We start from the raw sequence: 16,132 nt of genomic DNA on the forward strand, positions 1-16,132 counted from the left end.
CTGGATCACTGTAAAAGGATTTGTCACCACAGTTACAATGAACGATTCAGTTTCTCGATGGAAAACTAAACTCTAAACAAAACCCAATTGTGTAGCAGCGGCGGCGGCTGTGTTTATAGTCTAAGACTCGACCTAGGGTTGGGGACGGCCAGGGGTTGGGCGCCCACAACTTGGGCTTAAGGCCCGACACGATACATGGCCAAGTTGGCCCAAATAGGTGACGCAGCACCTTGCCGTGGTCACACAGAATGATCCACGGACCTTTTGGAGCTGGGACCAGATCCAAAACGACGGCGTCGTCGTTCCCTTTCCAACGCATCCAAGAACGACCCGTTTCGATGTCGTATGAGGAAGTTATGACCAAAACAGTGACGACGTGTCTGCTGAATCCGAGGACGACGTGGCAGCTGAGTTGGGAACGAATTGCAACTTGGGGAAGACCATGGCGTCGGTGTGTCCAGCGTGGCGATGTCCTCATCACACAATCACCAAATCCCCTCACCAATCAACAAATCTCCAACCATCTAGGTGACGGCAATCACTAAGAGTAATAAGAAATCCACAATCACAAGAATCATCTAGTGCCACCAAATATGCAACCTCAAATACACACTAGGATTTCCCTCAAATCCTCTTAAGAATAAGCACCACACTTGGAGAAGGAGAGGAGAGGGAGGAGATGCTCTTGAACCTCTCAAGATCAAACACTAGAGCTCAATCTCTCACTTACATGGACCACAAAGCTTGAGATTGAGAGACGAGAAGAGGAGAGCTTGTTCTCTGTTTTTTTTATCTCAAGATGCAAGAGTGAGGAGTTCTAGAGAGATGGACAGGAAGGGAAAGGGCTCTGCCTTATCCTCCCAGTCGCTAGGCACCCAACGCAGCCCCAACGGGTGGAACGTCCAACGGACAGAAAGAAGCGGGCCCCCACGCGGAATGGGGCGAGTGGCGCTGCACGCTCCGCTTCAGAAGGGCGCAGACCCATGCGGTCCCCCTGCGGACCCCACGCGGGCCCTCCAACAAATGAGCACAGCCACGGGCCCCACGACTTTTCCACCGCTCGCACAAAAACGAGCGCCCCCTCTCCAGCGCTTGCATGCACGACGGGCCCCACGCAGTTAAATATAGGCAGCAGCAGCGCATGAACGCCTTGCCAGCCATCGCTCCTTTTCTGGTCAACGCATGCGAGCTCGACTCCGTACGCGCGCTTGGACTCCCTGCCGCATGCGCCTCTTTCCACTCGGCAGTCGACGGGCTAGGCCCAGTTCGCGACCAGCTTGGTCAGCTCGGCCCACAAGTGAGCAAACACCTTCGCCCAACAATAGTAGCCGCCCACGAGTGAGCAGACTCCTTCGCCCAGCAATAGTAGCCGCCCACAAGTGAGCAGACACCTTCAGAGCACCTTTTTTCAAGCCTTTACAAGTGCTACTTTCACCAAAAATATTCCAAAATAAATTGGACACTTAAGTTAGCTTTTTCACAAAGATTTTCAGGGCTTTCTCATGCATGTCACCACGTCACTAAGCGTAATGCATATGCAAATGAGACTCACACTTAGTGGCACTAGATAACCGTTGCAATTAAAGATTTCTCATCTTTATAGTACAATTATCTATTCTAAATCCACTCACACCCTGTATGGTGTCTTGAGTGGCAAAATAAAATAGCCCTTTCAAATATATCTTTGCCTTGAGCCCATTTTGTTTTTCTCTTTCTTCTTTTCTAAGTTGGAGCACTAGAATACCATCTTTTGGTCACCTCTATCACCATGACCATCATCTAGCTCCATCACTTGATGTGTACCAACCTATCTCTGTATTTCACTCATGACAAAGGTTAGTACACTTATGTTTCATCAATTATTCGAAACCAAACTAGGGCTTTCAGAGGGGCACGCCCCTACTGGTAATTTATTGAAAGTAAGACCAGATAGTCAAAGGTACAAACAGGGTAGGGGAGGGAGACAGAGAAATTCAAGAGACAAAAAAGGAAATGAAGAAAATAAGCCTCACTAAGAAGATTTAACAAGGTTGTTTAACCAGTGATCGATTTCTGGGAAGTAACTTCTTTTTGCGCGATGCAGAAGCAGCGCAAATTCAGACTTGAATGCTCTTTTTGCCTCCTAGAGGGAAGGAGGTATGTTTCTGAAGATGAGGCCATTTCTCATTTGCCAAATTGTCCAACTCATTAGGATAATGATCTCCATGAAGAATGGGACATGTAATTGCCATCTGAAGCTTTCAAGATACTGATATAAATCCTCTTGATTAGTAACCTGTAGACCAAGCCAATTCCAGCAGGCAGATGCAAATGGGCAGTCATCAAAAGATGGAATAGGGTTTCTTCAGTTGACTGACTGCAAAGCACACATGTGTAATCTTGAAGTTCCATGTTTTTCCTTTTTAGAAGCTCCCTTGTACTTAACCTGTCCTTCAGGATCAGCCAGGCAAAAACCTTGTGTTTATTTTGACAAGCACTTCTAGATCTAGCTAAAGCTTGGGTGTATTGTTCTGTGTCCACTTAGGTGCTTGTATGCTTTTGCTACTGTGAATCTTCCATAATTCCACATACATGTCCATGAGTCATCATTGTTATTCAGATTTAAAAATTCCAGCTCTTGGTGTAGCTGGTTAAATTGCGCAAATGCCTGCTGGGAAAGAGGTAGGTGAAATAGTTCCAGAATATTTTCCATGTTCCTTGCATCAGCTAGAATTGTGGTTTTTGACTTAGCATAGGAGTACAATTCAGGGTATGCTATTAGTGGTACTTTGCCATTCCATAGATCACACCAAAGATAACAGGATCTTGCATTGTTGAGGCTTACCATTGCTAGACCTTTGAATTTGTTCAGTAGCTTTAAGATGTCCCTCCACCAGAAAGAGCCCTTTTTGGCCATTAATGGTAAACTACCAGTTTCATAATAGCTTTCCCATATAAGACCAACCCATGGGATGTCCTCCTTATTGAAAAATTTCATCAGGTGCTTTAGGAGTAGAGCCTCATTTTGAGTTCTGAGATCTATCACTCCTAGTCCTCCTTTCTTTGACTTGCATACATCTTTCCATGCAGCTTTTGGTTTTTGACTTGCATTGATGTCAGCTCCCCTCCATAGGCACAGTTTTCTGAATTTATCAATTTGTGTTATCACTGTGCCATGAATTGCAAATGTGCTCATGCAGAAAGTAAGGAAGGCTGAGAAAACTGAGTTGGTTAATTCCAATCTTCCTGCCTGGTTGAGAAAGGTTGAGGTGGCAGCTAATCTTCTTTCACATCTACTGACCAGAGGAGAGAAATCTATCACTTTTGGTTTGGTTAGCCCCAAAGGTAATCCCAAATAGGTGAAGGGTAGTGTGCCTTTTTCACAGTTGAAGGTCCTTGCTAAGTGGTCAAGTCTAGATTCTGATAGATTGATGGGCACCATGATTGATTTGCTGTAGTTTACCTTTAACCCAGTTCAATCTCCAAATGAGTGTAACAGGGCTTTCAGAGATAGAAGTTATCTGCTGCAAGCTTCCATGACTATTAGTGTGCCATCTGCATATTGAATTATCGGGAAGTCATTGGAACATCTGAGAGGAAGTGGTAGCTTTAGCAAGTTTAACTCTTTGGCCTTGTTCAAAATTGATTGCAAGTGGTCAGCTACCAACACAAAAAGGAGGGGGGAGAGGGGGTCACCCTGTCTGACTCCTCTCCTGCAGTGAATAACCTTGCTTGGCTTTCCATTTAGTAACACCGATGATGTTCCAGTATCTAGTATTTCCTTGATCCATCTGATCCATGAGTTACCAAATCCTTTGGCCTTTAGCACTTGGGCAATAGCCTCATGTTCCACCTTGTCAAAAGCCTTTTCAAAGTCCAATTTTAAGATCACTAGCTGTTTTTTGGATTTATGACACAAATGCAAGTATTCCAGTGCCCAAGCTAGGCAATCCTGGATTGTCCTGGTTTTGATAAACATGTACTGGTTTTTGTGTATGATTTGCTTGATCACTTTTTGTAGTCTGTTTGCTAGAACCTTGGTGATGAGCTTGAAAGAAGTGTTGAGGAGTGAAATGGGCCTGTAATCTGCGGCTGTGACTGGGCCATCTTTCTTTGGGATGAGTGCTATGTTCGAAGTGTTTAGGCTTCTCATGCAGATTTCTCCTTCAAATAGTGCTTGAAAAAGTTTATAATAATTTGGTGCAATAAGAGTCCAGCATCCCTTGATAAACTCATTATTGAAGCCATCTGCCCAGGTGACTTGTTATTTGGAAGCTGAGATACTACTTCGTCAATCTCTTGCTTGCTGAATGGTGCCTCTAATTCATTCAGCATCTCACTGGTGGGTAGAATGTTATTCAGGTTATAGAGCATACCATTATATTCAGATCTTCCTGGCCTATCTTTGAAAGTTTCTCACAGAAGCTTGGCCTTTTCATCATGGTTTGTGACACCATTGCCTAATTCATCTTGGAGGTATGCTATATCGTTCTTTCTGTGCTTAATAGTAGCATGAGCATGAAAATATTTGGTGCTGGCATCACCTTCTTTGACCCAGTTAATCTTGCCTCTTTGCTTCCAATAGCTTCTTTGTTGTTTAAGTAGAGATACCAATTTGGAGCCCAGAATTTCTCTGAAGTTCCATTCACTGATTGTGAGATCTCTAAAGCATTTCATGGTGTCTATGAGCTGCAAGATCATCTTGACATTTGCAATGGTCTTTACTAGTGGTGGTGATCTGTTTTTCCAAATTTTGAGCATCTTCTCTTTACTAGTGGTGGTGATCTGTTTTTCCAAATTTTGAGCATCTTCCTCAAATTTTTACATTTGGCATTGATTGCCTTTGCTGGGTCATGTGGTAGGTATGGGGCAGACCATCCCTAGATGAGGGCGTACCCAGTGCAGAGAGCTTCCGCTCTGTGCGGGGGTCTGGGGAAGGGTGTTAGTGGCAAGCCTTACCCTCGCTTGTGCAATGCGAGGAGACCGCGACTCGAACCGGGACCTTCCGATCACAGGCGGTAAGACTCTATCGCTTGCACCATCCCTGGATGAGGACTGTAACAAAATCATCTCTACTTAACCAATGATTTTCAAATCTGAAAATGGTGCCCTTAGGAATTTTGGTATTTATCTCTATTATACAAGGCCAGTGATCTGAGGTTTCCATTAGCATTGCCATGACTATTGTATCTGGATATCTTTCTGTCCAGGCATTTGATGTGAAAAACCAATCTAGTCTTTCTAGTAGAGGACAATGCTGTTTGTTGGTCCAGGTGAAGTGTCTACCATGCAGTGGAAGCTCAATTAGTCCAAGAGTGTCAATTGCTTCATTGAAAAGGTAAATTTCATTAACATCTCCTCCTTTATTTCTGTCTTCAGGCTTCCTTATTAGATTGAAATCTCCAATTAATTATGAGCCACTCAGTCTGATCAGGCATTTGAATTTCCTTGAACCATTCAAGAAAAGATCTTTTCCCAACTAGTGTGCATGGGGCATACATAGTTGTCAGGACCCAGGAGCTATTATTGATGGTAGATGTGATTTCCACCGAGATGGCAAAATCATTCTGAAAGATTTGTGTGCCAGTGAACAAAGCTCCTTTCCAAGCCACCAAGATTCCACCAGAAGCACCAATGGATGGTTTAAAAATGAAAGAATCAATGCCTTGAGGACATATATTTCTTAGGAATGCTTGGTCAATCATCTCTTTCTTGGTTTCTTGTAAGCAAATAATGTCACATCTGCTTTCAATTATTTTGTCCCTGACTGAATTCCACTTTTTGTCAGAGTTTATTCCTCTCACGTTCCAGCAAAGTATTTTCCAATATCTGGTCATCATCATTTGATAATAGCTTGGGGCTTGGTCATGAAGATGATAAACATGACTGAAGATTCAGTCATTCTTATTCTCCTTGCTGGCTCCTTCCTCAGCCTCAGCATCTTCATCAGAATTCTTGGTCTTCTCCTTCTTTGCTATTGGCTTGGGCTTCTTTTTCTTGATCAGGGTAGCTTCATCAACTTCCTCAGCATTCATCTGACACATCTTGGTCCCAATGGCCTGCAGAGTTTCAATGGGGATAGTTGGTGGATCCAACTTGCATCCCAGGCAGTTTGTTATCTTACAACCACTTGGCATTTGAAACCATTTGTCCTTCCTTTGACTCTGCTGCTTCTTCTAACCTCTGAATCCACCACTAGAGACTGCACTTTTCCCTTTCTTGCCCTTTTCTTTCCTTGGGGTGATTTGATCTGATCCTCCTCTACAATCAGGGCCTCATCCTCCATAATCAGGGCCTCATCAGAGATCAGAGAACTGTTGAGAGAGCTGAGCTTGCCACATTGTTCAGATGGTTGATCATTCTAAACTGGAGACAGGCTTAAGGTGACTGCACCCAGGGTTGGAAAATAAGAGAGGGGAACTGGGTGTTGAGCAGGTCCCTGGCCCATGAGTAGCTGTCAGCAGAGTTCAGGAATACTTTGAAGAATTCTGCCCATTTCTTTGGTATTTCAATCATGGCTGTTTCATTTCCTTTTTCTACTTGAGTACTGTTATAGTTGATCACTACCTTGTTGCTAGCTGGAACTTGCTGCAAATATGGCTGCCTCTTCTGAAAGCCCAAATTGCTGAATTCAGTAGAAGAAGGTGTTGGGTAGAATCTATCAATGACTCTAACCATCCCTAACTGAATGTTGTTAACTTGAGCTGGTTGATCCTGTTGCCAGCCCATATTGTGCTCGTTTTCATTCTCCTGGATCTCATTGTCATTCATGATGGCATTTTCGGGGATTTCCAAATGGAGAAATTGGTTCTCCTTGTTCAGAAGGGAGGGACCTCCACCTCATTAACTGCATTCTCAGCAACTTCCTCTTGGGGTTCTGGTTGAGCAGGTTGTGGCAATAATATTTCTTGTATCATCTGTTGCTCACTGTTCTGGCCTAACTCCCAGTTATTCTGCTCATTGTTGGCTTTGATGCCTCAGCACTTCCTAGGGATCCTCCTCCATTGGCAAATCATTGAGATCCTGCAGAATGACAGGTGGTGGAGCATTCAAGTTGATCTCCATGGCTGCCTGTCCCAGTTGAGCAGCTGGTAACACTTCAGGCCAGGCAAGCCAACCATTTTCTTTCTGAGGGGGGGTAGCCTTGTCCAATCCCCCACTGACGCCCACGTCGCTCCCCCACGCGGGGCAACTCGGGCGGCCCCTGCCGTGCCGCCTCCCTCTCACCCCTCTCCTCCTCGCCCGCCGCGCCGCCGCCGGAGCTGGCTGCCGGCATGGCCTCCCGGCCGGCCGTGATGGTGGCGGCGGGGCTCTCCCTCCTCGTGTTGGCGGCGCACCTGCAGCAGGCCGGCGGCCCGGCCCCGCTCGACCGGCGTGGAGGTTGACGAGGTGGCTGCCGCGGCTGCTGCAGCGTCGGCTGGTGTCCATGCAGGCGTAGGGGACGGCGGCGAGGTCTTCTTCTTCTCCGCACGTTCTCCTTCTCCTCTCTTGATGGCGGCGGCGGCGCTGGCGGAGGCCGCCGGTCCGAGGCCCAGTCGGCCAGATCCGGTGCCCGGGGGGCCAGATCCGGACCCCAGGTGGTCGGATCTGTCTTGGCGGCCGGCGGCGCTTGCGGCAGCAGTGGCCGGGGCCCATGCATGCGCTGGGGGCGGTGCTTTCTTCTCTGCCGTCCCTACCCTCATGGCCTTGGCTGCTGCGGCTCAAGGGCTGGCTGTGCCCGGGGCAGCGACCTCTGCCGGCCAGCCTGCCCGCGGCGGCCGGTCTGGTGGCCAAGGTGACGGGTCGGCCCATGACGGTGTCTGCAGCTATGGTCAAGACGGAGGTCTCCTCTGGTCTTGGTGCCCTTATCTGACGGCCCTTCCTTGTACCATGGAGCTTCACACTTGGGGCACTTGTCTAAGTCTTTGTATTTTTCTCCACGGTACAATATGCAATCATTGGAACACGCGTGTATTTTTTCAACCTCGAGGCCGATGGAACAGATCATTTGCTTGGCCAAGTATGTCTTTTCTGGCAACTCGTTTTTTTCTGAGAGCATTTTCCTTATTATACCTAACAACTGATCGAAGCCTTTATCGCTCAATCCGTTTGTCGATTTGAACTCTAACAGCATGATGTCGGCTTCTAGTTTGCTCATTGGATAATTCCTATACAATGGTGTTTTGCCATCTTGTCTCATTTTCTCTAGCTTTCTCAGCTGTCTTTCACTAAGACATCCGGTCTCTATATTACGTAGCAGCTGAGAAATGCCATCGTTATCCTCGATGTCATTAGCTAGCGTGTTTCTAAACACATTATTAACTGTGCCCATAGGTTCCATGTTGACACAGGGTTCCTCGTCAGCATCGTGGATGGCTACGCCAGGCATGTCCACATCATAATCATTTTCCTGCAGAACATTCACACCAACCTCGCCATGCATAGTCCATATCGTATAGTTTGGCATAAAACCCCTGGTAATCAAGTGCGATCGTATAGACTCAATTTGATAAAAGTTCCTTTGATTCTTGTAATCTTTGCATGAGCAGAAGACAGGGTTCTCATTCCCAGCATGGGCTTTGGCATCGGTGATAAACTGGCTGACACCATGCATATACCGCTTGTCCGTTCAGGACAGATGCATCCACTCTCGATCCATCTCTACACAAAAAATACTAAGATAGTAATTATAAAGAATTAATAAGAAATTGAGCTTCATGAACAACAATTGTAGCTCGAAAGTACCATTTTTTAAAAACATTATTATACACTAATTATTAAAAATTTGAAATTGGTAGCCCCGGCCCTGTAAATTAAAAATCGTAGTAAAAACAATTATTGCATAATATTGAAGAACAACTATTCTACTATACTTCTGAGAACTAATTTTAGCATCACATACTAACAATGATGATCTTGACCACCATGGAATAATTAACTAGGAATTTAAATGTGTTCATAGACACCAACCGTTTGGATGATGGATTCACCATAATTTAAGCCTTGCACAAATATCCAATTGAAAAAGTGTTATCTAGAATGGAGAAAGAACTAGAATGAGAATCAAGCAATGTAGCCATCAAAACGAAGCTAATTAAACAACAAAATCAAAGGAGTGGATGTTTGTTACTAACCTTAAAGCAAAAAGATCAAGCCATTCTTCAAAATCCAAGCGCTAGCTTCATGGTGAAGAGCAGCCGCAACAATGGAGGGAAGAGCCCAAACACGCGCCTCTGTTCTCGGTATAGAAGAGAGGAGGAAGAAGAGGACGGATGTATCCTTTTTATGATGTAGGCTTATCACCGTCAGTTCTTGGCTAGAACACGACAGTGATAGAGCCAAATCATTGCCGGTTTGTGGCTTGAACCGGTAGTGAAATGGACTCGTGCTTTCTTCTGGAGTGAATCACATTTTGCACATTGTGTATACTCTTACTATTCCCCAAATCCTATGTTCCAGAGGGTTGTCATAGCCATAGTATCTGCTATAAGCGTGGCCAAGTAACATTTTGGTACGTGGAGTGTGCCTACTTCTTTCTAATCATCATTGGCTATAGTTTTTAGTAACCTACTTATGTTGTCTAACTTTATATATATTTGCAACTTGTTTGGGTAGTATTATGCAGGCTCGTACTCCCTGCACTGGTAGTATTCATATTCCTTGCCCACAAGTATGGGAAAACAAGGATAACCATTGATGCATGCAGTAGAAAAGTTTCTCCAGATGCAACAAATGCTTGGTCCCACTAGGTTTGCCTACATGGACATCAACGTGGTCACTAGCCATTTCAGAGACAAGTTGGGTCAGGGAGGATATGGCTCTGTATACAAGGGTGTCCTACTCCCGGGAAACGTGCATGTAGCCATCAAAATGCTGGGCAACTCCAACTGCAATGGGGACGAGTTCATCAGCGAGGTCTCCACAATCGGTAGGATCCACCACGTTAACGTGGTTCGTCTTGTGGGCTTCTGTTTAGAGGAAATGAGGAGGGCACTGGTCTATGAGTACATGTCCAATGGTTCTCTTGATAAGTACATATTCTCCGCTGAAAGAAGTTTCTCTTAGGATAACCTCAACAAGATTGCTTTGGGCATTGCAAGGGGAATCAACTACCTGCAACAGGGTTGCGATATGCAGATCCTTCACTTTGACTTTGGCCTCACCAAGTTGTACCCGAGAGACAAGAGCTTTGTGCCAACGAGCGCCATGCGGGGAACTATTGGGTACATAGCTCCTGAAATGGTATGTCGTAGCTTTGGTGCCATATCAATCAAATCCGATGTTTATAGCTTTGGTATGTTACTGTTGGAGATGGCAGGAGGGCGAAGGAACACAGACCAAAATGCAGCCAACTCAAGTCAAGCATACTACCTAGCCTGGGTCTATGATCATCTAGCCGCACAAGAATTTGGTGAGATATCTATTGTGTCCGACATGCATGAGTTGGAAAGGAAACTGTGCATCATTGGGCTACGGTGCATTCAGATGAAGCCGCAAGATCGTCCAATGATGAGTGAGGTTATAGAGATGCTTGAGTGTGGCACTGATGGCCTCCATATGCCTTCTAGGCCATTCTTCTGCAATGATCATATTGTCGATACAGATTCCCACCATTTCTCCTCAGAGCTCAATGCAATTGAGGAGGAAGATGATTGAATTGTTTACATATCTGTGCTCGGGTAGTAGATAAGGTGAGCAGAGCATTAGCTTGTGAAACCTAAAATAGGCTGTTATGTGTGTTAATCATTTTCATGATGTCCAATCAGTTTTATGGTACACAGTTTTCTGATTCCTGTAAATGTTTGTGAGAAAACATGTATAACTTAATATGGAGATTGGCAACTGTTATAGTTATGCTAGGATATAATAATTTTCCTGAAAGCAAGATGCCAAGACATGCATTTCTGGACAGCTAATACTACAAATGTATTTGCCTGAGATTGGGATGGATACTGGAAAATGCACTGTGAACCAGCAACACAGTGTAGGAGCACTGTTGGTGCATGGCTGAATTATGAACATGACAGCTTGAAAGGTCCTAATATGGCTAGAGGGGGGGTGAATATCCTATTTAAAAATCCACAAATCAACTAGAGCAATTTGATTAGTATGACAAAAGGCGAAATGCAAACTTACTCTAGCTCTACAAGGGTTGCAAGCCACCTATCCAATAATTCTAGTTGCAATGATTACTAGACACACAACTTGCTATGATACTACTCACTAAGAGCTCTCAATCTTGCTACACTAAAGAGCTCCACTAGATGAACTTAAATGACAAATTAAGCTCTCAATTCTAGTTACACTAAAGAGCTTGCCACAACTAGTTTACAAGAATATAAAAGTAAGATGATTATACCAACGTGTAGAGGAATGAACCAATCACAAGATGAAGATTAAGCCAATCATCAGGAGAATGCAAATAACAAGAGACAACCAATTTTTCTCCCGAGGTTCACGTGCTTGCCAACACGCTAGTCCCCGTTATGTCGACCAACACTTGGTGGTTCGGCGGCTAAGAGGTGTTGCACAAACCTCGTCCACACGATTGGACACCGCAAGAACCTACCCACAAGTGAGGTAACTCAATGACACGAGCAATCCACTAGAGTTACATTTTGGCGCTCCGCCGGGGAAAGTACAAATCCCCTCACAATCACTGGAGACGGCCACGAACAATCACCAACTCGTGCCGATCCTCCACCGCTGCACCGAGTTGTCTAGGTGGTGGCAACCACCAAGAGTAACAAGCGAAATCCACAACGCAACACGAATGCCAAGTGTCTCTAGATGCAATCACTCAAGCAATGCACTTGGATTCTCTCCCAATCTCACAAAGATGATGGATCAATGATGGAGATGAGTGGGAGGGCTTTGGCTAAGCTCACAAGGTTGCTATGTCAATGAAAATGTGCAAGAGAGAGAGCTTGAGCCAGCCATGGGGCTTAAATAGAAGCCCCCAAGAAATAGAACCGTTGTACCCCTTCACTGGGCACACTGCGGGCTGACCAGACGCTCCGGTCAGACTGACCGGACGCTCCGATCAGACTGACCGGACTCTAGACCCAGCGTCCGGTCAACCGATGTAAGCCACGTGTCATTGTCCATTCAATAGGAACCACCTGATCGCAACAGCTAAGTAGCGACTGGACGCTCCGGCACAAGTGACCGGACGCTGGACCCCCAGCGTCCGGTCGTTTACAGTAAGGTTTCAAACCAGGTTTTCTTCGACCGGACATGTCCGGTCCACCTCGACCAGACACACCACAGCATCCGGTGCAAAACCCTGGATACTGTGCTGACCTGTCAGTTCGACCGGACCTAGACTTCCAGCATCCGGTCAATTTAGACCCAGCGTCCGATCAATATACCGATGCTGGCGTCTTCACTGCTACGCCTGACCGGACACGCCGGTCCACCCAAGACTAGCGTCCGGTCACAGTGAAAATAGTGAGACTGAGTTCCTTTCTCCTCTATCTTCTTCACCCTTGCTCAAATGTGCTAACCACCAAGTGTATCACCTTGTGCACATGTGTTAGCATATTTTCATAAACATTTTCAAGGGTGTTAGTGATCCACTAGATCCTAAATGCATATGCAATGAATTAGAGCATCTAGTGGCACTTTGATAACCACATTTCGATACGAGTTTCACTCCTCTTAATAGTACGGCTATCTATCCTAAATGTGATCACACTCGCTAAGTGTCTTGATTACCGAAACAAAAATGGCTCCTACAATTTTACCTTTGCCTTGAGCCTTTTGTTTTTCTCTTTCTTCTTTTCCAAGTTTAAGCATTTGACCATCACCATGCCATCACCATTGTCATGATCTTTGCCATTGCTTTATCACTTGGAGTAGTGCTACCTATCTCATAATCACTTTGATAAACTAGGTTAGCACTTAGGGTTTCATCAATTAACCAAAACCAAACTAGAGCTTTCAATCTCCCCCTTTTTGGTAATTGATGACAACCCTTATACAAAGATATGAATTAAAGTTCATTTGAATCCATGTTGCTTGCCCAAGCATATTTACCATGTGTAAAGGATATGGACAAGTTTCATGAATTCCATATGGTAGCAATTGCTCCCCCTACATATGTGCCAAGAGTTTGGATTGTAGCTTGCACATATGCTTAGATAGGAAATATAGGAGACAATTTCTACCAAATGATGCTAAGGTATAAGAGATGGACCTTTGAAGCGTGATACCAGTCGGAGTGTACCAATATACCATCCTTAGCACCATTAGTAACTAGATATACACACAAAAACTAGAATACCCCATGAGATCAACATTAAAAGTAAGGGTCTAGTTTTCATAATGTGAGCATGAGTCTAGTTACTTAGCCTATGCATGCTAGTTTTTCATTTTATCACTCAAACCTATAGCTAGCATACACCATACAAGCGTGGATATTGAAATTTAAAACTTTTGCTATGCAAGCAAACATATGAAATGCACATCAAAATGCAACATACAAGTTTATAAGCTTGCTCCCCCTACTTGTGTGCTCAAAATTTTAATTGATCCCTTTCCTTTATCATATCTCTCCCCCTATGTCAAATACTCCCCTATCACTCATATCTTTGTTTCTCTCCTCCTTTGTCAACAATTAGCACAAAAGGTGAGCTCAAATTATAGATAGGTTGGGGTGAAATCATGTGAAATGAGGATGATTTTCCCAATTTGGTTCAATCTAGATTACTTGCAAAAGATATTTAACTCGGTTTGATCCAAGGACAAGCTTCTTTACACCTCCAAGTAAGGGTTATCTTGTACCATGTTGAGTTAAACACTTATAGCTCATTTTCTAAATCAAACACTAGGTTTGCAAGCCCACAAATATGTCATATGCTACCACTAGATCATTTCAAACATACAAGCCATAGTGGTACCATACAAGCATTAAATTCATTTGATTTTCATGAATGAGCCTAGGACATGATAGGAATGACTAGATGTACTAAACAAGTCCTTAGCAATGGATGAATGACATGTCAATCAACTTTACCTTGCTTGGCTCGAAGGAGAGGCATGTCATATAGTGGGGGTGCATCAACACATATTGGAGAAGTCAAGTATGTTCAATTCATTCCTTAGCTTACAAAACCTCTTCTCATCAAGTGGCTTGGTGAAGATATCGGCAAGTTGATCTTCAGTGCTCACACTCTCAATGCAAATGTCCCCTTTTTGTTGGTGATCTCTTATGAAATGGTGGCGGACATCAATATGCTTTGTTCTTGAGTGTTGAACCGGGTTGTTGGTGAGCTTGATGGCACTTTCATTGTCACAAAGCAATGGCACTTGCTTGAACTTAATTCCAAAGTCACTCAAGGTAGCCTTCATCCAAAGTAATTGAGCACAACAACTACCGGCCAAAATGTACTCCGCTTCGGTGGTTGAAAGTGCTACACTATTTTGCTTCTTTGATGACCAAGACACAAGTGATCTTCCCAATAGTTGACATGTGCCTGATGTGCTCTTTCTCTCAACTTTACATCCCGCATAATCGAAATATGAATATCCAATCAACTCAAATCTTGCTCCTTTGTGATACCATAATCCAACATATTGTGTATGCTTCAAGTACCTCAATATTCTCTTAGTTGTCTTCAAATGACTTTCTCTTGGTGAGGCTTGAAATCTAGCACACATGCATACACTAAACATCACATCCGGCCTTGATGCGGTCACATAGAGTAGGCTTCCAATCATAGACCAATACATCTTTTGATCCATCATGTTGCCACTAGCATCACTATCCAATCTTCCACTTGTCCCCATTGCTGTACTAATAGCTTTAGCATCATCCATTCCAAACTTCTTGAGTATGTCCTTGATATACTTGCCTTGACTCACAAATGTGCCATTTTTCATTTGCTTGATTTGAAGATCAAGGAAGTAACTAAGCTCTCCAATCATGGACATCTCAAACTCACTTGCCATCATCTTGCCAAACTCCTCACAAAAATCTTGATTTGTTGACCCAAAAATGATATCATCAACATAGATTTGCATTACAAACAAGTCATTTTCAAGCTTCTTGGTGAAGAGAGTGGTGTCAACCTTTTCCATCTTGAATCCCTTAGAGAGTAGGAAGTCCCTCAATCTCTCATACCATGCTCTAGGTGCTTGCTTCAATCCATACAAAGCCTTTCTCAACTTGTACACATGGTTGGGTTTCTTTTCATCCTCAAAACCGAGAGGTTGCTCAACATACACAAGCTCATTGATGTACCCATTTAGAAATGCACTTTTCACATCCATTTGGTACAACTTGATGTTATGGGCACAAGCATAAGCTAGCAAGATCCTAATTGCTTCCAATCTTGCAACCGGGGCATATGTTTCTCCAAAGTCAAGACCTTAAACTTGAGTGTAACCTTGAGCCACTAATCTTGCTTTGTTCCTTATTACTATTCCATCTTGATCTTGCTTGTTCCGAAAAACCCACTTGGTTCCAATCACATTATGATCCTTAGGCCTCTCAACTAACTCCCATACTTGGTTTCTTGTGAAGTTGTTTAACTCTTCATGCATAGCATTGACCCAATCAACATCCTTCAAAGCTTCATCTATCTTCTTTGATTCAATGGATGACACAAATGAGAAATGCTCAAAAAATGAAGCCAATCTTGATCTAGTTTGCACACCTCTTGAAATATCACCGATGATAGTGTCCAATGGATGATCTCTTGCAACATTAGCTGGTTGAAGCACTTGCACTTGATTGCTAGCATTTAATTGATCACTTGGTTGAGATGATGAACTAGCCATTTGTTGATCTTGCACATTGCCATCACTTGTGCTTGCTTGGTTTTGATCATGAGAACCACTAGCTTGCACATTTGAGTTAGAGAGCACTTGATTCTTGTCATCTTCAACATCAATCACCTCTCTAGGCCTTATATCACCAATGTCCATGTTCTTCATTGCATTGACCAATTGAGTGCCTCTTACATCATCTAGATTCTCATCTTCCTCTTGGGAACCATTTGTTTCATCAAATTCCACATCATGAACCTCCTCAAGAGTACCACTAGCTAAATTCCAAACTCTATAAGCCTTGCTAGTAGTGGAGTAACCAAGCAAGAAACCTTCATCACATTTCTTTTCAAACTTGCTCAATCTAGTGCCTTTCTTCAATATATAGCATTTACAACTAAAA

At 44.0% G+C, this 16,132-nt stretch overlaps 1 pseudogene; it reads left to right on the top strand.

The window, feature by feature from the left end:
• Positions 1-6,477: 6,477 nt before the first annotated feature.
• Positions 6,478-10,614, top strand: LOC136458383 (rust resistance kinase Lr10-like; annotated as a pseudogene).
• The last annotated feature ends 5,518 nt before the right edge of the window (positions 10,615-16,132 follow it).

This window comes from Miscanthus floridulus, chromosome 6, assembly GCF_019320115.1.
Source record: "Miscanthus floridulus cultivar M001 chromosome 6, ASM1932011v1, whole genome shotgun sequence".
NCBI lineage: Eukaryota > Viridiplantae > Streptophyta > Magnoliopsida > Poales > Poaceae > Miscanthus > Miscanthus floridulus.